This window comes from Tupaia chinensis, unplaced genomic scaffold (assembly GCF_000334495.1).
Source record: "Tupaia chinensis unplaced genomic scaffold, TupChi_1.0 Scaffold000690_1, whole genome shotgun sequence".
In the NCBI taxonomy this organism is placed as follows: Eukaryota; Metazoa; Chordata; class Mammalia; order Scandentia; family Tupaiidae; genus Tupaia; species Tupaia belangeri.
In genome coordinates this window covers 523,383-551,311 of record NW_006160213.1, presented here as the reverse complement: position 1 = coordinate 551,311, position 27,929 = coordinate 523,383, and positions in this window count along the sequence as shown.

The following is a 27,929-nucleotide window of genomic DNA, read 5'->3' as shown; positions in this document are numbered from 1 at the left end:
TTTTATATGGATATACTTTGAGAATTCTTGACTTCCCATTTTCTTATTTATTCTTTCATTCGACAGCTAGATAAATGGATTTATCAGAATATTGCAGTCACTGAACAAGATATATGTGGTCCCTAACCCCATACACTTATAGTATAGTGAGGAAACAGACATTTAATATGTAAACATAATCATGAGAATGTTTAAATAAAGGAAGTATTGGGTGATAAGAGGGAGCCTGCAGAGACAGGAGAGATAGAAGGAGCACCAGGGAGGCCCAAGCTGCTCAGCTTGAATTCATCAGACACCCGCATCCAGCCTGCCGTGGAGCTGAAGTAATCTACCACCTTACATTCTACCTATCCAGCCCAACCTCCATCTGCATTGGGAGCAGAAAGGTTTGGGTAGTCAGGAATCAAACACCTGAATACAAGAAATTCTGGAGAAATTATCACCCCACAATTCCCCTAGCAGTAAAAGGAGAGAAACTCCCCTATGAAAATGTAAACCCAATACTCCTACTATGGATTCCACATACCCATCCACAGTGAAGGAGGGCGATGCATAGAGCTAATACACACCATAAGGGAGAACATAAAACACACAGTCACAGAAACATATTCCATAAAAGTAGGAAGAATTGAGTATATTATCAGAGGACTGGAAATCAAAGCAGAGCCTAAAGAAATAGGAGACAACCAGGAAAGACCTCCCCTATAAGGGAGCATCGTCGTACCTCACCCTGTTGTCTGATTTTTAATAAATTTGTTTTTCTTTAGAATTGTATTTCACAGTGAAGAATGTCATAGACAATTCAATACATACTTCCAGAAAAAAGAATGGAGAGGATTCTGAATATTCACAACATAATGTAATGTTAAATATTGAAGGTGGTAAATAATGCTAATATCCTTGATTTGTTTATTATACACAGTATATATGTTTTAAAGGTTATTCCATAACTCTACAAAGATGTATAATGATTATATGTAAATTATAAACTACAATAAATATTAAAATTACAAAAAAAAGAGAGGAAACCTTAATCTAAACCAGACAATGTCTTTCTGAGGGTGAGTAGGACTTAGTAAATTAGACATGGTGTTAAAGGTTATGAATGGAGGTACCAGGAGATGGTGTAATGCTTAAGTTGTTGGACTCCCACAGAGTCAACCGTGGTTCAAGTTCCAGATCTGCAGCTTATAACTCACACGAGGCATATGTGTGTGTGCACCCAAAATCCCAAGAGGAGAACAGAAAAGAAGGGATAGTTATGTGACCATCCCCTCAGGAGGTGATTTCTTGCTTGCTGTCTGTCCAGCGGGGACATTTGCCCTATTAAAAAAAATTCTCAGGAACCCGCAGGTGGCGCGGTGGTCAGGGCACTGGACACTCCCACATGGTCGACCACGGTTCAAGTCCTGGACTTGGCGGCTTGCTTTCTCACTTACCATCTCTGTCTTTCTCTCCATGTGTGTGTCTCTCTCTGGTCAAATTAAAATAAATGAATAAATAAAATAAAATAATTCTCTTTAAAAATTTTTTTCTTAAAAAAAAGAAAGAAAAAGGATTATGGATGGAAAAAAGTTATACTTGAATAAGAAAATGGAGTAGGGTGCATTCAAAGACTTAAAGAAAGAATAGGATGGCCAGAATAGAAAAGTAAAGGAAAAAAATAACATTTCATATGGATTGAGAAGCTAATTTTTATTTCATTCCAAAGAGAATTCTAGATGATTTGTTTGTCTATTCATAATATATCCAACCAATTTACTTAGTTGATATATTCGTCAGAGCACATCCTGCTGTATGAATGGGTGGGTCTTACAGTCTATGGGTGAGACAGGCATTAAACAAATAATTCAGCAAGTCATTTCACGATTAAGTTCATGCTAAATGCTGTAGAAGAAAAGCATACAGTGTTATAAGAATGCATAAAATGGAAACTTCAGTTTGTTTTAATGCTGAAACCGAAAAACTAGGTAGAAAAAGTGTCCAGATACTGAACATTAAAGAAATGTTGAACAGTGCCTTCTAGGAGAAAAAGTAATATGTGAAAAAAATCTGATCTAGACGAATTCTGTACTTTGTAAAATTCCAACATTTTGTCCTATTTTTTCAGACTAATGTATAGCTGAGATATTTTATATTGTGGAAATAGCATTTGATCGATAATTGTAAAACTAATCTTGACAGCGTAAATATTTAGCTATGTAATTCATTAAAATCTCCTCATTTGTAAACTATCACTACCATGCTTTCTTATTTTACATCTTATTTAATTAAGCCTTTGGTTTTCTCTTTATAAAGTTCATAGCTAAAGTCTTTAGATATAAAAATGGCAATTTTATTGTAAAATATATTAATGTTAGAAATATTTGACCATATTTTGAACATATTTTCCTTAGCATATTTTGGTTACTTTGCAAGGGTTTTGGTTTATTTTTCATCATTTGCTTTTGTTTTTATTTGCTGCCCTCTCCATTGTTTGTAAGGAGGGTCTCACTGTTGTAATTCTCCTGCTTTAGCCTCCTACTTGAGACTACAGCCACAAGCCACCACACTCAGCCCTTTTTAAAGCAAGATCTTACTGGGTTGCCCTCGCCGACCTGGAGCTCATGGTGCTTCTGCCTTAGCCTCCCCCGGACGCTGTGCGTACAGGTGTGCACCACCATGCCTGGCCTTTAGATTGGTCTGGGCCTCACCGTGGTCCCAGTCTGTGGAACAACATAGCATCTTAGTAACTTGTGTCACCATAGCTGGGCTTCTGTTATAAAATTTTTCCTTTCACTTGCATCTTCATAAACTACTATTCTGATTTTGCATTAAAGGCTTCATAAATTATATTTCTGTTTCCAGATTTTTTTCTTTTCAACTTTTATATATTTTGTTACTTTTACCTAGAACATGCAGTTCAATATTGTTAGGTTTTCACTACTTGATGCTCTATTACATTGTCAAATTGCAGACTTATTTTAGTGTTCAAAACAATGAACTTTACCATACCTAATAGTATTATAGTAACCTCTTCTTTATTTTCAAAGCAAAACACCTTACATGTGTCTAATATGTTTTGTCCACTTTATTTTAATAGTACCACTTAATGGCAAAAGATCCCTGGAGATTGTTTGCAATTCAGTCAATCACTTTTCTGAGAGAAAATTTATATTTAGAAGGATAATTGACACATTGATGTCACTTTTCTCTCACAGTTATTGTTTGGTATTGTTATTCTTCTTGTTTTGCTTTTTACTTATATAGTTTCTGTGGTTTCTGTCATGGAATTTGCCTTTTATTTCATTTTACGATAATCTATCATTTTTCAAATATTTCTAACATTAATATATTTTACAACAACAGTTTCAAATATTTTACTATCATTTCTGTTAACTGAAAAATCTTTGAACTTTGTCCCTAGAGATATGAGAAATCTAGCTTCCTGAATTTATCATTTTCAACTGAAGAACGTTTTTAAATTTCTTATATTCACATAAGCATGTAATACTTAGTTTAAATTAAAATTGATTTTATATTATTGCGTTTACCTTGTCTTTTATTAATGTTCTAATTCCCTTACCTCTTGTAGATAGCTTTCATTTATTTTTAGGATTTCATTGTCTCTTCTAGTGATCTTTAAGCTGTGGGACTTTGTGTCAAATTGTCAAATTAATTTTCACTGTAGATTCAATAAGAAAAAGTTGTAATCTCTGAAACTGCATTGTGTTCCAGTTCTCTTAGCTCTAAGATTTTCCCTTGAAATATTCTTTTATCCAAAATTAATGAGTTAGTTTTGAAGACATGATCTCTCTTTTCTTTCCATAAAACAATTTTACTTTTTTGAGGCAACTTGAAAGGATTACTACTGTTGTTTTTAAAACCAAAATCTTTGCTAATATTTGTCTGAAACAGAGTTCACAAACTGTAGACTGAGCTCAAATCTAGCCTGTGCCTTTTGTAATAAAGTTTTATTGGAACACAGTTATACTCACTGAGTCATTTCTTTTCATTTTGTCTGTGGCTGTTTTCATGCTGTAATGACAGAGTTAAGATGACAAAGACTATCTAACTTGCAAGGAGTAAAATATTTACTATTAGGCTCCTAAAAAAAGTTCACTGGTCTAGAGGAGTTTTTATTTTAAGAAAATTTTATTTCCCTTATTATTATAATAATTATAAATTTTTCTAACCTTTACATTTATTAAGACCATTCTCATTTTTCTACTCCATCATTTTCTCTAACATTTCTATTATTTCTCATTTTACTATAATTTATTTTTTATATGAATATAACATTTATTTTTTTATGAAATGCATTCTTTTTTTTACTTAATTTATTTCTTTTTGTATATACATTCAGTTACATTGTTTAGCTTACAATGTGAGCATTTCAATATGTGAACATTTCTCCCCAGTCCCGTTGATCAAAATATCTTCAACTGATAACACCACAGTTCCCCATCCCATTGATGTTCTATCTCCATATCCCTTCTCCAAATGTCCTTCGTTAGGCCCTACTCCTCCACACACACCTCATCTGACATTCACACCTATCTCTTGTGTTTAAACAACCGTTAGTCAATCACTTTCAGTCATAGAGTGCAGACATTCGGTATATGTTAAGTGGGGACATACAATGTCTCTCCTTCATAGCCTGGCTTGCCTCACTCAGCAGTAAATCTTCCATATTTTTCCACTTTCTGTCAAAAGCCAGAGTTTTAAAATCCTTTAGTGACTAAAATGAAAGCACCACTGATTTTTCACTCTATGGATAGTTTTGCTCTATATTTTAATTCTTTCTCTTTGTTTGTTTTACTATGTATGAAGGATATACATTTAAGGCAGTTCTTCAAAATACCACTTTTATTGGGACCAGCAGTTGGCGTAATGGCTATGTCGCTGGACTCCCACGTAGTCAACCGCAGTTCACGTCCTGGACCCGGTGGCTTAAAATTCATGCTGGGCGCATGTGCGTGTGTGCCCAAGATCCCGAGAGGAGAATGGAGGAGAAGGGATTGCGGTATGGCCATCCCCCTTAGGGGGTGATTTCTTGCTTTCTGTCTCTCTGTCTTTCTCTGTTTGTCTGGCAAGTGAACGCGCCCTATAGCAAAAAAACTCTCAAAAAAAAAAAATATATGCCACTTTTATCCGGGAATAGCAATTTCACTTTTCAGGTGATGTTGCTGAAGCCACCTTTGGAATTTATTTTCATGGAGTACGGAAATCATCCTCTTATGGTGAAGTCATACTTCGTGGTTAAACTTGAGATAGGCATTGCAGGCTTTTTGGTTGCTAAAGATAATTTTGTGGGGCTTGATTATACTTTTTGTCTTAGGCATTGGAAGTATTTGCTATGTTATAAAGGGGAGGTTCATAGAAAGGCAGGAACCTGCATTGCTGACACTCTGCCATCTTTCCAGAAATTAATTTCTCACTTCTTCATTTACAATCTGGAAAGTAATCTTCACATCAATTGTAATAAGAAAATGGCTGATGCTATGGATGTTTTATTTCTAACTCTTCTTAAATATTTAATTATCCAATCAGAGCTGAAAAGAACTGAAATGGTTCATTGAAGTGTTTTCATATGAAATTTTCAATAGAATTTCACCCCAATTTTTTTTAGAATTATTTTATTTTATTTTATTTTATTTCATTTCATTTCATTTTATTTATTTTGATTTGGCCAGAGAGGGACAGAGTGAGAGAGAGAGAGAAAGTGAGAAAGCAAGTCACAAGGTCCAGGGCTTGAGCCAAGGTCAGCCATGTTGGAGTCCAGCGCCCTTAACACCAAGTCACCTGCTGACCCCTCACCTAAATTTTTAAAATACACAAAAAAATCACTTACTTAGAACTTGCTAAAGTACACTATAAATAACAGACTAGTTTTACCAATCCACAAAAGCTCCTATAAGTTAAATTGAGAAATTACATCAAACATATTTTCGTGAATTATTATATTTAATATAAAGTTTTCTTTTTAAATTTGATCAAGCATTTCCAATTCTTATTATTGATAACTGATATATTGGTCCTTGCAATAACACTAACCAATCCTGTTTTCACATTGTGATTAATAAAGTTCTTAATAGATTTTTCTTATGCATCTCATAGTATGTTATGTTCTCATTAATGACGACAAAAATGAAATGTTTAAAAAGCAAAACAAAACAAAAAGAAAAAAGAATCCAGAAAAGCAAAGATATCATGAGCAAACTCTAAGACATATAGAGCAATGAGTTTTTGGTCTGAAAATTTCAATGTATACATGTCTTGGGTTCTATTTTTGGCCAGAAAAATTATTGCTATGAAAACTCAGAAGTCAGTTTCTCAGATATTCAGTGCTTTAATTTTAATAAAATGTCATGACATCTACTTCCTGAGCCTTTAGAAAAGGTTCACCTCAGAAATTTAATTCTATTTTAAAAACTGCGTGTGTGTTGAAATAAATTTGAAGTCAAAATTAAGTTTAAAAACTTAAACTATACAGTCAATAACCAATGGAATCTCCTGGTTTCCATTTTGTTGGGCAAAATGTAGAATTCTTTTTCATAATAATGAAACAGAAAACAAAAATTATGAATTCTATCTTGTACTGAAGTGTGATTAGGTTGGAATCCTAATCAAATGTCCTATTAGAAGGAAACTAAATGGTTAGCAGGAATCCTTAACTATCCACCTGGGCAAACTCCTTTTAACTAGGTTTAATAAAAAGATTAAAAGTAAACATATATACAGTTCCAAATTATGGGGCTCTTTTATATGTGTAATGGGGCAATAGTCATCCAGGTTCTAAAAGGACAACAGGAATATTATTTTCCCAAGAGATAAGAAATCAGTGTAAAATAGAAAGCATTTAATCACTTTGATTTTTTTATGTATTGTGTTTTTATTAGTACTTCTTTAAATTAGGATTGTGAGTGGTGACAGTTATAAAAAAAAGTACCATAATGACCACCAAAACTTCTGTTCTGTCCTAGGAGATTTGACAGTGTTTGACAGAAATTAAAGCAAATCTTCATTAAAATGCCATAGATCCATAGGTAGGAACTCAAACAGAATGATTTTTATCCACCTGCTGCAGTATATAAGACCATATATATAGGAGACAAATAGAGTGGATATGATATGGATCGAAAATGTTTGCCTACTATTTATGTTTTTAAACTTCTTATTAAAAGAAAAGCAGGGCTTACATAAGTTAATAATAGAGTTATTATTATTTAAACTAGAGAATTTTCATCTCTTACTCTATTTTTCTACAAGAAAATGTACATAAATTGTTGAAGCTGCTCTTTTTAAAAATGTTTTGGTTCCTCTTCTAATTTAATGTCATTGTGTCAAATTTTAATCTCACAGTTTAAATCCTTTTGCTAGGAATGTACATTTTTCTATATTTTGTGGTCAAATTTCCTTTGTTGTGCCATAGGACCCAAAATGCAACTTTTATTTAGCCTTTGTTTCCTGTGATAACTGGTCAGCTTGGACATTGTTTTCCTGTCAGCTCTGAGTTTCTCAAGAGTGGAGACCATGTCTGTGATATTAATAAGAACTAAAATATTTTTTATTAATGAGTTATTCAAAAACTTTATTAAATTCCCTCTTGCTTGTAGGAAACAAAGTTAATATTTATCAAGTGGCTAGAATACTTCAGACACATTCAATAACTCATTCAATCCTCCCAATACTGTGAATAGGCATCATTACCACAGCTCTACAGATAAGAACATGAAACACAAGAAAGTTAAGGAATGTTCTCAAGACCAAACAGCTACTAAGTGGTAGAGCCAAGAACTGGAGCCACACAGCCTTCCTCTAGAACATACCACTTAATTACTGCTCTGAGACAGGCATTAGGACACCTGTCTCACATCTGCCTTATCCTCACAGATAAGGTGAAATGGTGAGTGAAGGTAACTATCTGAATCATTTCATTAAAACTCTTCTATGCTCACAAAAGGGACATTTAAAGTTCCTCACATATGATTATTTAAATAACCATACTATGACCCTCTAAATGTCTATAAAATAACAATTGTTAGAATGTCCTTACATGTTAGAACAGTGATTATTGGAGAAATGGACCATAAGAATATTTTTAAATAAGAAACATAATTCCTGAAACCAAAACCCTAAAAATAACACCACTATTTCATCAATTTATCATACTATTGTCTGTTGAATACAATATCCCAAAGAAAACTATTACCACACTTTTAAAGAGCCTCAAGAAAAATGAAAGGTTTGTGTTACAATGTTATTGTAAAATGGTCCAAATGCCTAGAAATAATCAAATTATGAAGTGAAAGAATAATTTGTTTTAATTATAGCAAGGGTACACAGACTTTAATTTTTTTTTCTGTCAACGATATATCAGAGACTTCAGAAATTATCCTAAATAGTGTGTGATCATTGCAATGCTCCTATTAATCAATAAGTACAAAATTACATTTATATAAATTTGTCTTTTTTTTTTAAGATTAAAATTGTTGAGACCAGCAAATGACATGATGCTTACATCACTAGACTCCCACATAGTCCATTGCAGTTTGAATCTCAGACCTAGAGATTCATGCCGGACATGCGTGGATGGGTGCCCAAAATCCCAAGTTGAGAATGGAGGAGAAGGGATTGAGGAATGGCCATCCCCCTGGGGTGTGATTTCTCACTTTCTGTCTCTCTGCCTCTTTCTGTCTCTTCACCGAGCACACATGCCTTATCGCAAAAATCTCTTTCAAAAAAATATTAAAATTGTTCCATTATTTTCCTTCTTAATCAGAAGGCATGTGCCAGAGAGAGAAATATTAGAGAAAGAAAGCATTCTCAATAGGTCATGGTCATACACAATCCTTTATTCTCCACTTAGCCATCTCAGAAGGATTTGGAGCATAAATATGCACACTCAGTATGTTTTTCAAGCCACTAGGGCTTGGATTCAAAACCTGATGGACCCTGTGGATTTCAGCTCCTAGGGCACTGAACTTACCCACTGTTACATGACAGTGCTGGCCTTCATTATTTCATACCTAATGTACACCATGTTACTCTCCATTTCTTTTTTTTCTCACGTAACCTCCAACAATTTGTTAGGTACCATCTACAGAACATGTCACACTTATGAAATCACCTCAACATGTTTTCTTAAGAGACACGTATTTCTGTCAATATGAGACCTTAATATGCGTGCCCCAAGACCAGCACACAGCCTGTGGTTAAGGCAGCTGGATCCTGCATGGACTATTGTGCTGTACAGTCCCAAAGCCGGTGGCATGAAGATCACAGAGAGCACATGAGTGTGTGTGCCCCAAATACTGAAAGGAGGGAAAAAGAGAGAAGAGATTATAGCATGACCTACCTCATGTTTTCTCTCTTTGTGTCTCTCTGTGTCTCTCTCCAAAGAGCACATACACCCTCTGACAAATTAAAAAAAAATATTCATATTCCAAATACTTATTACTAGGTCTGTTTCATGAAACATATTTTTTTTCCTTAGGTCTTTTCTTACTTCATTAGTTTCTTTCAGGCATATCCTGAACCTTATAATTATCATTCTATTATAATATTTTCTATCGCCTCTTTGATAAGTGTGGCAGTTCCACATTCCTCAGGCATGTATTGATTTAAAGACATCCTTAGCAAATCCCTCTAAAAGACTTGTGATCATTTAATTCATCTAAAAAATAAGATGCTTCCATTAATGTCTCGTTCTACTAGACAGAGTGTGGATAGAGCCCACACCTGTCTAGAACTCAGTCGGTGATAACCAGTAAGTTAAAAAATACACTAGAGTGGCCAGCCTCGAAGGCTAATGATTAAGGGAGCTGAGTCCCCTTTGGCCAACTGTGGTTTGACTCCTGGCCTTAGAGGCTTGAAAACATTCTATGCATATGTGCCCCAAACACTGACAGGATGGAGAAATGGAAGAGAGGGAATTGTGGCATGACCATGAACCACTGAAGGTGTTTTCCTCCTCTCTCTTTCTCTGGAAAGCACACAAACCCTCTCTAATTAAAAATAAAAAGAAAGATGGGACAAGCAGTTGGCGTAATAGCTAAGTTGCTGGACTCCCATGTAGTCAACTGCAGTTTGAGTCCCGGATCCAGTGGCTTGAACTCACACCGGGCACATGTGCATGCGTACCCAAGATCCCGAGAGGAGAATGGAGAAGAGATTGCGGTGTGGCCATCCCCCCTTGGGGGAGTGATTTCTCACTTTCTGTCTTTCTCTTTCTGGTGAGTACACGTGCCCTATAGCAAAAATCTCTCCAAAAAAAAAAAAAGAAAGAATGAATGAATGAATCTGGGTTTCTTTTTCATTTGAAAAGTTAGATAACACAATTACCGGTATGTATGTATGCATATTTATGTATACATACACACATACATATATATATTTTATTTTATGGGAAAGGGTAATAAGTCTAGATGTATTTTAATAGCATTCTCAACAATAAGAGGAAAAAAAGTGAATAATCAAAACATCAAACTTAGAGGGATATGTAGAAAAATGATCATCGATTTGGAATAAGGAAGAATAAATTGAATTTTGTTTTTTTTTAATCTAAATACTAATAATTTCATGTGTAGCAGCATGGATATTTATGTGTCCTAAACATGCATATTAAATGCTTTTATGGGAAATGAAAAAACATTATGCTAATACTTTAAAAGTATATCCACTTTGGTAAGATAACTGCTTTTCTAGACTCTAGGAACCTGGTCCAGGGGCTGAGTTCTGAATGCAAATAGCTAGAATACAGTAGAATTCAGCAGGTGAAACAGGTACCTTTACTTCAATAAAACCTGGTATTTGACTATACGCATCAGTTGTAAGCATGAAAAAAGCTATGCTAACATTGGTGGGCTCAGAGGCTAGAACCCCCCCACACTCTGCTCCAGAAGAATTCCAGATACAAGGGGTATGGCGTGCTCTTCCTTATGAAGATCTGGACATAGTAATGTGTATCTCAAAAGGGAGAAAGTGCAGGAGTGTCACCAGCAGGTCGTGTGGTAGTTCAGGTGCTAGATTCCCACACGGCCAAATGTGGTTCAAGTCCTGGACCTGGTGGCTTGAAAGACACCAGGTGTGTGTGCAGGCAAACCCAAAATCCCAGGAGGAGAAGGAGAAGAAGGGCCTGTGGCATTGCCATCTCCCCGGGAGGTGACTTCTCACTTTTCCTTTCTCTATCTCTTTCTGGTGAGCACTTGTGCCCTATGGCAAAAATCTGAAAAAAGAAGAAAGAAAGAAAGAAAGAAAGAAAGAAAGAAAGAAAGAAAGAAAGAAAGAAAGAAAGAAAGAAAGAAAGAAAGAAGAAAGAAAGAAAGAAAAAAGGAAAAGAGACTTTTTTAAAAAATGTACATAACATTATTATGTGCATGAAGGGATTACTTATTCTGAAATGCAAATAGCATTCAAATTATAGGCAAATAATGGCAGACTTAAATACTTCAGTGAAGAAAAGTTTGTAAGCAAATATTCAGTATATTCAAGATGTAGCTGGAGAGTTGTATTTGGCATTTATACCTGGAGAGAGGGATTTATACTTTGTACATTATATACATATGCATATGAATGTAAATATATACACACATATACATACATATGTATAAATATATAATCAGATTAAGTTAACACCTTTTCAATCTTCTCACAACTAAATCCCAAGTCCTAAATTTTGGTGGGATAGTCAAACCACAACAGAGATTATCCATAAAGAAAAATGAAAGTCATTGAACTCTCACAAGGTCAACTGTCGTTCAAGTCCCAGACCCAGCAGCTTGTCATACTGGGCATTTGTGTGTGTGTGTGTGTGTGTGTGTGTGTGTACCTAAAATTTCACAAGGAGAATAGAAGAGAATGGATGGCAGCATGGCTATCTCCCCAGGAGTGATTTCTCACTTTTTCTCTCTTGGTCTCTCTCTGTATCTCTCTGTCTCTCCAGTGAGCACACACAACCTAAAGCAAAAATCTCTCTCTCTACAGAAAACAAAAACATGCTGGGCACATGTACATACATGTGTGCCCAAAATCCCAGAAGAGAATGGAAGAGAAAGGATTGGGTCACGGCCATCCCCTGGGAGATGATTTCTCACTTTTCCTTTTGCTCGCTCACTCTCTGTCTCTCTCTTTCCTCTCTGGTGAATGCACATGCCCTATGACAAAAACCTTTAAAAAAGAAAAGAAAAGAAGGTAAGAAAGAGAAGGAAAAAAAGAAAATAATAATTTTTGAGAGGCTTTTGCTATCAGGCATGTGTGCTCTCCAGTAAGAGAGAGACAGAGAGATAGCGAGAAATCAACCCCCCCCCCCAGGGGGATGGCCATGCCGCAATCCCTTTTCCTCCATTCTCCTCTCAAGATCTTGGGCACACACACACACGTGCCTGGCATGAGTTTAAGCCACCAGGTCCGGGACTCGAACCATGGCCGGCTACATGGGAGTTCAGTGACATAGCCATTACGCTAACTGCTGGTCCCAAAAAATGAAAATAATGAAAAAAAGAAGAGTATGGATTCATAGTTTATTGCTTTTAAAATTTACCTGTTTTACTTGGTGTGACTATTTTTTTTAAACATGCTTTACATATTTTAAAGGATAGAATAGAAAAGGATACAGAAGCAAAGATGGAAAAATAATTATCAGAAAGGTTGAAGAAGGCAATATTGGAGAGCCAAAGAAAGATAGAGCATGGAGAAAGACACGTTGGCAAACAACCAAATGCTCTAGGGAGGTTATTAGTCACTTTCAAGAAAGCAAATTCTGCAGAGTAATGGGAAAAAAAAGGCAATTGTGTGTGGGAAAAGAAAAGCTACAAATGAAAGAAGTCTTTCTGATGTCTTAGTAGTTTAAGCAAATTTTTAAAAGAAGGTAATAGAAGTGGTTTTGGCCTAGATGACTCCTTAGTCTTTTTGTAGACAAAAGCAAGTGATCAAATAGAAAGAGATTGGGGATTCGGTCAAGATAAGAAGGGATACAACATGAACACAAGAGATTAAAAAGCTCATAAAGGAGAAAAGAGACTTTTCTGCTGAGAAACAATGTGAAACAGAGTTTATAGTAGAATACACAGATACATTTTGACAAATTGAAGATAAGATAGGGCTGAATATACTTCAAATGTAGTTGACTTTAAAAATAGGAGATAAGATACATTGTTATTTATGTATGATGAGAGCAAATATAAGTTTGGGTTTTAAAGACATTGGAAATTGTTGGGACCAGCAGTTAGCTTAATGGCTATGTTGCTGGACTCCCACGTGGTCGACCACGGTTCGCATCCCGGACCCGGTGGCTTAAACTCATGCCAGGCGCGTGTGCGTGCGTTCCCAAGATCCCGAGAGGAGAATGGAGGAGAAGGGATTGCAGTGTGGCCATCTCCCCGGGAGGTGATTTCTCGCTTTCTCTTTGTCTCTCTCTGTCTTACTGGCGAGCGCACATGCCCTATAGCAAAAACCTTTCAAAAAAAAAAAAAGATGTTGGAAATGGTTGAAGTCACTGTGCTGGAAAATTTAGTGGGGGATAAAAACTTTTCTAAGGAATAAAAACTTTTCTGACATGGATTAAGATGAAATTAACTAACATACATTTGTAGTTAATACATTTGCACATTAATAATATTCTCAAATACAGCTAGTCAGATTTATCATGAAGTCTAGTACATAAAAGGCAGAAAAATTTTGATGATATAAGTCTGGAGACATCAATTAGGTCAAAAAGATAATAGATTCTGTAATGCTAGGTTTTCATCGAATGGTTGCCCATGTCAATATTTCTAGTTAAGGAAATGTAAATGAACATAATTAGAAAATAGAAACACTGAAGTTCTTAGTGAAAATAAGAGGTAGGTTCTGTAAGAGTGAGAGAAATGAAAGCATGAAATATTAAGTAATAAATAAGAACATGTGAAAACACATGTCCTCTTGTGTACTCCAAAGAAGAGTTAGTTGAAAAGTAAAGAAAGAGTAAAAAAGATGGAGTAGAAATGTAAATTACTATAGCTACTATGAAAAACAGTGTAGTGGTTCCTCAAAAATCTAAAAACAGAACTAATATATGACCCAGTCATCTTATGCTGAGATTATTTATCCAAAGACAAAATATCACTCCGTTGGACAGAGATTTGTACATCCATGTTTATTGCAGCATCACTGACAAGACAACAGCTAAGACAAGAAATTAACATATGTGCCCAATAGCTGATGTATAGAATAAGAAATGTGGCACTTATACACAATGCAAAATTACTAAGCTGATGATATTCTGCCATTCCACATAAAGCGAGTGGATGGAGACTTAATGCCAAGTAAAATAAGCCAAGTTTTAAAAGACAAACATTGTATTACTCCACTTAGTCCATACTAAATGTCCACACTCTATAATGGAATTGAAGGATTCGGTGACATTGAAGTAGAAAGATCAATAGTAGACACCAGAGACTCACTGGGGTAGGGAGGAGTTCAGAAAAAAATAATTAACAGACACAAAAATGGAAGTAAATAGGTTATAAAACAGTATGACAAAATAGAAGTTGCTACCGATAGATGATAGATAGATAGATATAGATAGATATAGATGATAGATAGATATAGATATAGATTATAGATAAAGACAGATAGACATTAATATGTGAAACAAAATCTAATAGAACAGATACCAAATATGAACAACAATCTTCATAATGCTGAAAATAATGAATATGTTTATATCCTTGATTTGATTATCACACACCGTATGTATAATTTTAAAAAATCATACCATATCTCAAAGATGTACAATGATTTAAGTACTTGTAGTATTCCAAGTAATAGAACAGATTGGGGTATAGTTAATTAAAAGATACATAAAATTAGAAGTGACTCACCTCTTCCCAGGTAGAGTGACCTTAGAAAATGAGAGTTACAGTGGGTGTATTGATTCATTTCGTTGGAGGAATGATTACGTGAATGTTTTACTGCCAAGTAGCTATTCTCTGGTATCAAAAGAGGTGTTAGGTGAAAATAAGGAGATTGTTCACTTTGAAATTTATTTTCGAGTCAAAGACCATTTGAAGAGTATAAAATTGTCTTCAATGATTTCTTTCTGTAGCAGAAAACCTCCTGCTAACTGTGAATCTCAGCTTAGATTTTAGCATACCAGAGGGTTAGTAGGAGGAGCAAAATGTTCTGCAAATAAAGTAGGGAAAGCTGCTGCTATGTACGCTTGAAATAATAGATACATCTCTTGTGATTGTGTAATATTGCATTGCATGGAAATATTTTGTTTTGGAGTGTTTTGATTTCAATTATATGGGGAAACAGTTAGTATGCATTTTGGAAAGTGTGTCAAAGCAATGAAAGCTTCTTAATAACAGAACAGTCTCATTGGAAATTGCCTGACAAAATGAAACATTTTAATGATATCAACCTTTCTGTAACAGAACCCAGTCACTGTTAAAATAGAGACAATTTATCTCTTAATTCAGCAATAATTTTAGCCCATTTGAAGCTATGTTCTTTCATAATTCTAACAATAAAAGGTAGTTTGTGGAATTAATGTTACTTAAAAGAATATTTCTTTATCTTTTTTTCTATTGCATTTTAACAGCAAAGAACATTTAACACATTTATCTTTGGTGAATTACACAAAATTAGTATTTTACCATTCCAGAATTCACACACGTTTTGGTCTCCATTCAAGATACTTGAGAGCAGCATGAAATTAAATTCTTAGTAATAGAAGACTACTTCAAAATGGTGGGGAATCCAGAAAAAAAAAAGATAGGCTTGAACAAATTGCATGAAATAACAACTTAGAACAAATTACATAAAATAATTTAATAAACAACCAGCATGATATTCTGATGATGTAATCTTGGAAAAAGTAATTTTGATTGGGAAAAACTGCACAAAGCAAAGCTTGGGTCTAATAAACTTACCAAAAGCAAATATTCAAAATTCCATTTCTAAAATTTGAATTCTACACTGACATTGAGCAAGTAACTATATAGCTATGTAAATAAAATAATGCCCAAGAGCTTAAAATTGTATAAGAATTAGCTCTCAGCATTGAGGATATATAGTCATTTATTCATATAACAAATATTTATTTAGTGTCTGTTAAATCTCAGCATGCTGCCTTGGAATATACAAAACTCACATGAATTGTTCACAGTTTAGTAAGGAAGAAAAATTAATTTTCTAAAAAGTATGATTTAGGGACTAGCAGATGCCATGGTTATGTTGCTGGACTCCCACATAGTCAACCGTGGTTGAATCCCAGACAGGGCTATTTGAAACCCACACCGGGTGCATGTGCATGTATGCTCAAGATCCTGAGAGGAGAATGGAGGAGAAGGGCTTGTGAAGTGGTCATCTCTATACGGTGAATTCTCATTGTCTCTCTGTCTCTCTCTGTTTCTCCGACGAGTACGTACACCCCATAGCAAAATTTTTTCAAAAAAAAGGTATGATTTAAACTTCTGTGTACATTTCTATTTACTTTTATTGGTTATGTTTACACTTATTTGTATATACAAGATATAGTACATTTTGCAGGTAAAGTGCTACATATGTACAAAACAACACAGAGTAGAAATTACATAAATAGGGCCAGCAGGTGGCGTGGTGCTTAAGGCACTGGACTCCCAGATGGCCAACCACGGTTTGAGTCCTGAAGCTGGTGGCTTGCTTTCTCACTCCCCCCCTTCTCTCCCTGTCTCTATCTCTCACTGATCAAATCAAAATAATAATAATTAATGAATACTTATTAGAAAGAAGAAATTACATAAATAGGCTTAACTGCAAACAGACTGGGCTTATCTGTCAGCACCATCGATAACCAATTTTAAGTTATTTTAGGTTTCTCATCTGTAAAATGGTACACTAACAGATTTTTTTTTGTAATGAGAGTTAAATTAGATAATGCGTTCTACCACATATTAAGGTACATTTGGCATTTAATAATCATTTAATAAATGTCCCTTAAATACTAGGTTGTTGAGAAAGTCATGACATATTTTTCTATGTTTTTCTATGCAAAAATGCATCATGACTTTTCTGACAACTCAATCATACCATTTCTTATAGTAGAGATAACAGTTACACATATTAGAAAACCATTAACTTGGGACCAGCAGATGACTTGGTGGTTGGGGTGCTGGACTCCCACATGGCCAACCATAGTTTGAGTCACAGACTTGGTGGCTTGCTTTCTCACTTTTCTTGTCTCTCTCTGGTCAAATTAAAAATTTATGGTAATAAATAAATTAAATAAAAATTTTCAAAAAAGAAAACTATTAACTATCTGGGAGAGGCAGATAAAGCATTACAGAGGAGATGGTACTTAAATTATGCTGCCAATGATGGTGCAAAGAAATTTGCCAGATTATGGAGGTGTTAAGATATACTTGAAAAATAATATGTCTGAGCCAACAAGTGGCATAGTGGTTAACACACTGGACTCCCACATAGGTGGCTGTGGCTTGGGTCCCAGATCCTGTGGCTTAAAACACACCAAGTATGTGTGTGTGCATACCCAAAATCTCAAAAGAAGAAGGGAGAAGAAGGGATTGTGGCATGGCCATCTCCCCTTGGTGGGGGAGGGGAGATATTTATCACTCTCTGCCTCTCAGTCTTTCTGGCAAGTGCATGTACCCTATAGCAAAAATCTCTCAGAAAAAATAAAAAGAAGAAAGAGAAACAAGAAAAGAAAAATAATGTGTCAAGCAGGGTGAATTTTTGTTAGCCCCTTTATATTGAACCTTAAAAGCTGAAGTACCTCAGAATCAAATCCTGGATCCTCCTCTCATCTTTCTTTGTACTTTTTATAGGATATTTCAGTGATTCCCTTGGTCATAAATGCATCTACATGCTGATTACTGACAAATTTGTCTCCCTAATGCAAACCTCTCTTTGGTACTCTAGCATCAAATATATAACTCATTTTACTAATTATCACTAATATCCACCAATAGCTCAGGCCATATTCTTGGTGATCATTCTCTTCTCCATTCGCCATAGCTATGCAAGAAAGTCATCCTGATGGTGTATATGATCTCCACTGTTTTTATGATGTCTTCTTGCCTACTTCAATGGCTTCCTTGTTTCTACTCTTACTTTCTTTCAGTATTCCACCAAAATTTCCAGTTGTTAGCTTTTTAAACATAAATTGGGTTATGTCTAACTACTAAAATCTTAAGATGTAAAACTTGAGACCAGCAGGTAGTGTAATGGTTACGTTACTGAACTCCCACATAGTCGACTGCAATTTAAGTCCCAGATACTGAGTCTTCAAACTCATGCTGGGCACATGTGCATGCGTGCCCAAAATCTCAAGGGGAGAAAGGAGGAGAAGAGATTGCTGCATACCATCTGCACTGAGGGATGATTTCTCACTGTCTCTCTGTTTCTCTCTGTTTCTTTGGTGAGCACACACACCATACAGCAAGAAAAACTTCTCTAAAAATTTTAAGAACCTTAAAATCTTAAAAGTACTTGAAACCTTCCATCAGTCTTAATTTTTTATTTTAAGATTTATTATTTACATTCAATCATTGTACATCTCTGTAGAAGGCAATATATTTTTAAGGTATGCATGTAGTACATGATAATATAATCAAGGATATTACCATTTATATCATTTTCAACAGAGAACTTTACAATCTTATATCTGTTAAAAGTTTGTTCTCCAAGCCCTTCCCACACACCCTCTGCTATCTATCCCTTGCCCATACCATTTTTGGTATCTACATTTGTCCTCTTCATTATTATATCTTCAAATCTTTCTGTTTCTGCTGTAGAGTACAGACATTCAGTATATATTGAGTGGGGATATACAATGTTTGTCTTTCATAGTCTGGTATACTTAGCTGAGCATTAAATATTCTCTATTCCTCCACTTTGTCATTACTAGTAAAAATAACAACATCAGTTACCAGACTAAGGTCTTGAAATATCTGTTCCCTGCATTATTTTTCAAACTTACTTTCATTCTTTACAAAATTTTAGGCGCACTGACCAACGTTGAGTTTTGTGAAACAAACGAAAGCTTTCCGATCCCAGAGATCCTCTGCCTGGATTTCTCTGCACACAGTCTACACCACAATAACTCCATCTCAATCTACAAAGCTCTATTTAAAATATGCCTACTCAAGAAAACCCAAAAATAAATTCAAGTATTTATATCCAGCTGATTTTCAACAAAAGTGCCAAGAAAACAGAGTAGAGAAAGGCTAGATTCTTCAATTAAAATATTGAGAAAACTGGATATCCTCATGTAGAAGCATGTTAGATCCTTATTTCACTCCACATGCAAAAGTCAACTCAAAATCTATTAGACTTACATCTAAGACCCCAAAACTATGTATCTACTAGGAAAAAAAAACATAGGAGAAAAACTCAATAACATTGATCTGGGCAATGATTTTTTTTTTTTTTATAAACCCAAAAGCAAAGTCAACAAAAGTAAAAACAGACAAATAGTGTTACATCAAACTAAACTACTTCTGCACAGTGAAGGAAACAGTCAACAGAGTGAAGATACAACCTATAGCACAGGAGAAAATACTTGCAAACTATACATCTGTCAGGGAGTTAAAATCCAAAATACATAAAATATACTCAAGTACTCTTAGCAAGAAAATAAAAATCCCAATTTAAAAATGAACAGGGGGAGGCTAAACAATGGTGCATCAGTAATGCAATGCCCTGCAGTGCTGTATTCACATGAAACTGTCTTAGGGTCATGTCCCAAGGCCCTCCTTACATTATAGTATGAGTATAGGCCTGTGATCTGTGCTGACTGAGACTGAGGATGAATCATGGCATCAATACCCTGTTGAAGGTACTCATCTGTCTCTCTTTATTTCTCTCTCCATCCCTCTCTTACTCTCATGAAAGAAAAATAGCTAAACTTAAAAAGTGGGTAAAGGATCTGGGTAGACATTTCTCGAAAGAAGACACAGAAAAATAACAAAGTATATGAAAACACACTTAACATCACTAGTCATCAGAGAAATGCAAAGTAAAACCACATTGAGATATCACCTCACACCTGTTAGAAGGTCTATTATCAAAAACACAAATGATAGCCAGTCTTGACAAAGATGTGGAGAAAAGGTAATCCTAGTGTGATGTTGATTCAAATGTAAATTAATATAGCCATTATGAAAAACAATATGTTGGTTCCTCAAAAAAATAAAAATAGAACTACCATATGATCCAGAAACCTCTCTACTGACTATATATCCAAAGGAAATGAAATCCATGTGAAGATATATCTGCCCACTCATGTTTATTGCAGTATTACTCACAATAACCAAGATATGGAATCATCCTAAGTGCCCATTGATGCATACATGGATGAAGAAAATTATAAAAATGGAATACTGGTTAGCCTTTAAAATAAGGAAATCCTGCCATTTACAATAAAATGGATAAATCCAAGAGACAGTATGTTAAGTAAAATAAGCCAGGCACAGAAAGACAAATACCACATGGTCTCACTCATATGTAAAAATATGTAAAAGTTAGATTTTGAAAGACAAACACTATATATCCCCTCTCAATATATGCCAAATGTCTGCACTCTATGGCAGAAATTCAAAGATCCAACCATACGATAGTAGGAGGCTAAGTGTAGATATCAGAGTCTGTAAAGGAGGGGAGTGGATAGTAGAGGGTGAGTGGGAGGGGCAAAGAGAAGAAACACTTAATAGACTCAAACATGTAAAATTCCCTCTTGAAAATGATATATATGACAATATCCTTGATTTGACTGTCAATAAATAAATTAATTAAAATGAGGAAAAATTTTATCTTATACATGTAATGAGTAGAAAGTTGGTTTCCAAGGGCAGAGGTGGTTGGAGTGGGGGGACTATGTGTAGAAATTTTGCCCAAAGGATACAAAATTTCAGCTATACAGAAAGAATAAATTCAAGAGTTCTAGTATACGACACAGAGACTATGTTTAATAACAATGTACCAAATTCTATATTGTTGAAAAATGCTGAGAAAGTGGATCTTAAGTATTGTCGCCAGAAAAATAAGTATATGAAATAATGCATATGGTAGTTAGCTAGATTTTTATCATTCATCAATGTATGTGTGCTTCAAATACTATCACATACATGATACATACAACTTCACCTGTCAACTTAAGCAAAATAAAATAGACTACTCAAAGTATACTTCTTACTCTTTTTTTTTAACTCATGATATTAGAGGTCATAAAAGTGTATGTGAGAGTGAGAAAGAGAGAGAGAGAGAGAGATGAACAAGATTCACATTTCCTTCATTTCTCCAGTCCATTGTATCTTGGGCATGTGCATATGTGCCCAGTGTATTTCAGGCTAACTGGGCCTGTGATTCTAACCATGGCTGCCATGTGAGATTCAGCTTCTCTTAAGCAAGGCATTATCACAGCATCAAAGAGTTGGTCCAACTGCTTTAGCCACCTCATTTAATGTATTTATCAGTTTTTTGTAATTATTTTATTTAATTTTATTTGTTTATTATTATTCTTCAATTTGACCACAGAGAGAAAGAGGGAGATTGAAAAAGCAGCCCTCCAGGTCTGGGACTCAAATCTGCAGGTTAAAATTCCTAGTAGACCTGAAACACTCTGCTATCCCATGGAATTATGCAAAAACTACTTTAATGAAGTGAGCAAATGTGGGCGTCCAGCACGTTAACCACCACGTCACCTGCCAGCCCCATCTATCAGTTTTTATTTATTCTCTATCACATTACTCTGTCTTTTGAGTCACAATAAGCTCTTTCTTTTTTTTTTTTTTGACAGGTTTTCGCTATAGGACGCGTGAGCTTGCCAGACAGACAGAGACATAGAGACAGAAAGCGAGAAATCGCCCCCCGGGGGGGTGGTCACGCTGCAATCCCTTCTCCTCCATTCTCCTCTTGGGATCTTGGCCACGCACGCACACGCACCCGGTGTGAGTTTTAAGCCACTGGGTCCGGGATGCGAACCACGGTCGACTGCATGGGAGTCCAGCGACATAGCCATTACACTAACTGCTGGTTCCCAGTCACAATAAGCTCTTAAACTTAAGTCAATATCTGTTTTATTTTAAACCACTAAGATTCTGTGACATCCAACTGATAATACTAATTTCTTTATTCAACATATACTTATTGAATGGCTACCAAGTATTTATTATAAAATTATATGATACAATTACATTTCAAAGGATCATGAATGTGACAACAAGAGTCTTGGACTGCATTTCCAGTAGAGCAATGGAGACCGAGTTCCTAAAACGCAAGTACTTGAAGACAAAGCTCTTACATATATGGTGACTTTGTGATGTTAAGGCAGGTGATACATGTAGAAAGAATAAAAGAATCAATAAATGTAAGAATGCAGCTTGATGACCTAAAAGTATATAGAGAAAGAGAGAGGTATTAAAAATGAAGTTAGAGGGGCCAGCAGGAGCATGGTGGTTAAGGTGCTGGACTCCCACCTGGCCAACCTTGGTTTGGTTCCTGGACCCAGTGGCTTAAAAAAATCACACCAGGCATGTGTGCATGCCTGCCCAAAATCCCAAGGAAAGAATGGAGAGGGGATTGCAGCATGGCCATCCCCTCTGGGGAGATGGTTTCTCACTTTCTCTTTTCTCCAGTGAATGCACACACCCTATAGAAAAATCTCTTTTAAAAAAATGAAGTTAGAGAGATATTAAGTACCATATCAAAAGGTTTTTATATTCCTGAATCTCCCCATGAAAATAATTACAGTAATTGTTATTTTGTGAGCAAATGTGTCAAGTTATTATTTTATAATTACATACCCTACAAGCAAATCAGATCATTTTTGAAGCTTTTGATGATATCTTATAAATAATATCTGTAAATTTTAAATCTTCGTCCTATGTATCAAAATTTGGAGAAGAACATGGAATTGATAAATATTTAGATTATTTCAAATTAAGGTTAAATTTACCTACAGTTCAATACAAAGATCTTAAGTGTATCACTTATAGCTTTTGGGTTTTCTATTTGTTTAATAAACAAATTACTCTAATGTCTATTCAAAATTATTTCTCCACCACAGATCTTACTCTCAAATCTCTCCACAAAAGAAAAGTTATAAATTTGAGGGAATTGAATGATTTGCATATTGAACTTTGTAAATGTTTCTTGAACGTATGATACTAATGTAACATGGACCTTAGTCACTTTTATAATGAAATGTCTTCCTATGGAATTATGCAAAAAAAAAACTATATTAATAAAGCAAGTATTTGTATGAAGGATCTTCACAAAGTTCATGGAGACCCAGCTGTTGGTGGTGAAGACAATAACCTACTGAGCTGCAGCTCTGGAAGCCACATAGCCAACTACAGGTTAGAATTCTCAGTAGACTTGAAGTGTTCTGTTATCCTAACTTAGCCGGAGGGCTGGCAGGAGTTAGCTACTTGATGAGAACCTGTCAAAAGTGCCTCTCACTCTCTCTTTCATAAAAAAAAATAATAATAAAAATAAAATTTATAAAAAGGTTCATGGAAAATATGATGAAAAAATTATACATGGATTTCAAAAAAAATTTGCACCAAAATAAACTTGCATTTTCATTTCACTTTTCCACTAACTTTTTGAAGTCTGCTTGTATGTACATTTGCCAAAAACATCTGAAAGTGATAGCTATCTCAATAGGGAAAAAAAAAACTAAAAAGTTTAGAAAAGAAAGAAAACTATTATTTACTGATGTATTCTAAAGAAAACTTAATGTCTTATAGCTGAACCATTTTTAACGGTCTTTTTGCCAGACCATTACTGTGATATTACTCCACCCTTCTCATTTAAATAGTGAGGCATGGAGGCCGATGTGTTCCAGTGACCTCACCCTTGTTCTACAATGATTAATCGTCATGAATACCAGCTAAGATCAGCCATGGGAAACTTGTCTTCTCCCATCTAACTTGATTAATGAGATTTATGGCTGAGATACACTGTGAAGAAAAAGCTAGAAGTACCTGAGGCAAAGGTCAATTGTGGCACATCTCAGATAAAATTTTAGGAAATAGACACCGTCTTAAACATAAAAATTTCAGTAACAAAGTGACAAGGTCATCTATCCAAGGAGGCTATGTATTATCACAAAAGATTGCAATTGCCCTATTTCCTGGATGTAAAGACCTAATTCATCTTCTCTTATTTATTTTCTTGTTGATAGTTAACAACACACTCAAGTCACCGGTGAGAAACTTGTGCTTCTCTAAATTATCAATAGTTCCTTTACAAGCTCCATAATATCAATCTTTCAGAAGTAATTAGGGTTATTCAAATATTGTCATTGTCAGTCATAAGACAGTGCAATTCTTTACTTAAATGACAGTAGAACTTACATTTATTTATAACATCTAATTAGAGAATGGCCCATGTTAACCTTTTGGACCTTAATGACTCCATGAAAATGTCTTCTAAAACAGTTAACTCAAAGTAAAGAGCAATGATATTAATAAAAAGATAAATAAAAATAAATAAAAATAAAAATTCAATGCCAAACTTCAAATAAGATACAAGTAAAGTAAACTATTTGGGTCACATTGTGAACAAAATAAGTCCTTTTAGCACTGGGACTTACTCACTTTAAAAATATGTCAATTAACCCCCATTTCTAGGGATCAGATATTTTCCTGACCTAAATTTACACATTATATTTCTAATATATTCTTTAGCATTTGAATAGTGAAGCTATTTTGACATTGACCTCTGGAATAAAATTTCTTCTTCAAACTTTCATACTTCCAAATTTTCTAATTGATATCTGTGTGTGTTGAAATGCAACATTGTAGTCTCATGATTCACAAACATGCATAAATTATTATCTCACTTACATAGAAATGAAATAGAGAAGACAAACTATTACTGGTCCCTAATGTAAATTCTCTTAAGCAATGGACCATAATATTATTCTCTTTAGAAATAATGACCACCTTATTAATTTTCTAGACTACTATATCAAATTACACAAACTTGGATTGCTCAAAGCAACCTGAACTAATTTTCTCACAATTGTGGAGAGAAGCCGTACATTAAGGTGTCAGCAGGGCCCATAACCTCTATAAAGTGCATGCTCTAGAAGAGGAAGATGCAAGGCAAGTATTCTTCCTTCACTCTCCCTACAGTATCCACAATTCGCAACAACTACCTACAGTAACTAGACTTGAATTTTAATTATTTTCTATTACTGTAAATCATTACTTTAACAATTATTAATTAATAAGCTAGTTTCCATACTTTTACCCATTACATATTAATTTATATTTAAAATAATAATTGGTCTGACACGTTTTATGGAAAAAAATAGATCCAAGACAAATGGTTTTAAGGGAGTATCTTATAACCTGAATGAACACAAATTTTATACACTTTTTCTAACATTATTAAAATGTAACAAATGCTGAGAAGAAGCCACGGGCCTTCAGGATAAGGTTCCACATGGCTACTGTGAACTAGATTTTTAAGGGAATGAAGACTTTCTACTAATAATTCAGCCTCCAACAAAAGAGCTAGCGGCAGAAGAAGCCACGGGCCTTCAGGATAAGGTTCCACATGGCTACTGTGAACTAGATTTTTAAGGGAATGAAGACTTTCTACTAATAATTCAGCCTCCAACAAAAGAGCTAGCGGCAGAAGAAGCCACGGGCCTTCAGGATAAGGTTCCACATGGCTACTGTGAACTAGATTTTTAAGGGAATGAAGACTTTCTACTAATAATTCAGCCTCCAACAAAAGAGCTAGCGGTAGGGAGCCCCCCTCTGCGCCCCCAGCCTTCTCTCTCGGTCTCTCAGTTCCTGTCTCTCCCTGCTTCTATCTTCCCTTTTTTTTTTGGTAATATTTCCTTTTTACTCCTTTTTTTTTTTAAAAAGAGGCCCAGTTTTTCTCTGGCCCTTAGCTCCGCCTTCCTTCTTGTTAATTTTCGCTCTGCTCCTCCCATCCAGGCAGAAGAAGCCACGGGCCTTCAGGATAAGGTTCCACATGGCTACTGTGAACTAGATTTTTAAGGGAATGAAGACTTTCTACTAATAATTCAGCCTCCAACAAAAGAGCTAGCGGCAGAAGAAGCATTGAGACAATATACAGTGTACTCTGGATGGAAAAAAAAAAAAGAAATGGAAAATTGTTTGTTGATAACACATATGTTGATGTACTTGATTGAGCCAACAGACAATGTATTTTGGATGAAAACTTCATTTTGTATACTGTAATGATGTATAGCATATTAATGTTAAAAAATAAAAACAAATAAAATAAAAAAAAAAGAAAAAAAAATGTAACAAATGCTAAGAATATGAAAAGAAAACTACAATTTATTTTATAATTTTGTCTACTTAATAATCAATTACGTTTTCTTTCTTTATATCCTTTATAGCAAATAACACTTAAACATGAGCTCAGTTTTAATCTTCAGCACAGTCACACATGAATTTCATTATAGCATCTGTTTAAATGCAGATTATATCTAATTATCTACCTATATAAAATTGATGTACAAAAACTTTACATAATATATAAGCACATATACCAATAATTTATATAATTATCTATTGTGCATGCATTAAGAAAATTAAGTCACGAGGAAAATAAATGTATAAAAATAATAAAGTGTATAAAACTTTATAAAATATATCTGGGGTGTTAATCATTGCTTTTAACCTATCTTGTAACAGGTTATAAATTTTGTTCTGAGCTTTCTGGTAGCCAACACAAAGAAAGAAATAAACTATACAGAGCATATATTTTTTTAAAAACGTAGTTGTTCAGAAAATGTACATTTTTTGTTGGTAATGAGATTTGAGATATGGCTCACCAGTTAGTGATCATAAACTTAAAAGCTTGTGATAGAATGAATACAATCATAATTTTTCCGAAGGGTTTATAATCACAGCATCAAAGGAATAACTTTTACAAGACTTTAAAAATTAATTTTCCTCAACTCAGTTGTCAGTGATTGAAAGATGGCAACCCACATAGAAATCTCTCTAAAAGATTAGCATAATCCAGGACCAGCAGCTGGCATAATGGCTATGTCACTGGACTCCCATGTAGTAGACTGTGGTTCGATTCCCGGACCCGATGGCTTAAACATGCTGGTGCATGTACGTGCATGCCCAAGATCCCTAGAGGAGAATGGAGGAGAAGGGATTGTGGCGTGGCCATCCCCCTAGGGGGGAGAGTAGCATAATCCAAAGATAAAATTTAAAGTCTCCATAAATTATTAGAGGGGCTAAATACTTAATACATAGGATTTCAAATGTGTTTCATTATAAAAACAAGCTTTAAATTTTGAAATGCACAGAATTCAATTATACTTTGCAAATTAATGACAGTCTATATGGTTTAACAGGAAAAAAAAAAACACATACACACAGGATGTGTATGAGAATCTTCATTGCAGCATTGTAGCACAAACCGCAAATAACCTAAATGTCTATCAATAGAGCTATGGCAAATAAATAATCACCTATCCACACTATGATTCAGTGTGCCCTGGTCAAAAAGGGGCTGGCAGGTGGCATGGTGGTTAAGGGCGCTGGACTCCCACATGGTCACTGCAGTTCAAGTCCCCGACCTGGCAGCTGGCTTTCTCACTTTCTCTCTCTCTCTTGTTTTGTCACTCTCTGGTCAAATTAAAATAAAGAAATAGAAAAATAAATAAACAAATAAATAATTTTTTAAAAAATTTAAGAAAGGATCAAGTAGAACTATGTGCATTAATAAGAACATATTTTCAAGCCATACCGTTCAATGAAATTAGCAGGTTGGCAATCAATTATTAGAGCTCATTTACCGTTTTTGTTTGTGGCATTATATTTTTTAAACTTTTCTTTTTCTTGAAGTAAATGCAGAGCAGTTTGTAAGTCAGAAGATCTGCAAAATTGTTATAGCTAGGATCTCTTGGATAGCATATAGAAGAATGTTTATCATTCTGTTGTTTACAGAGGGGA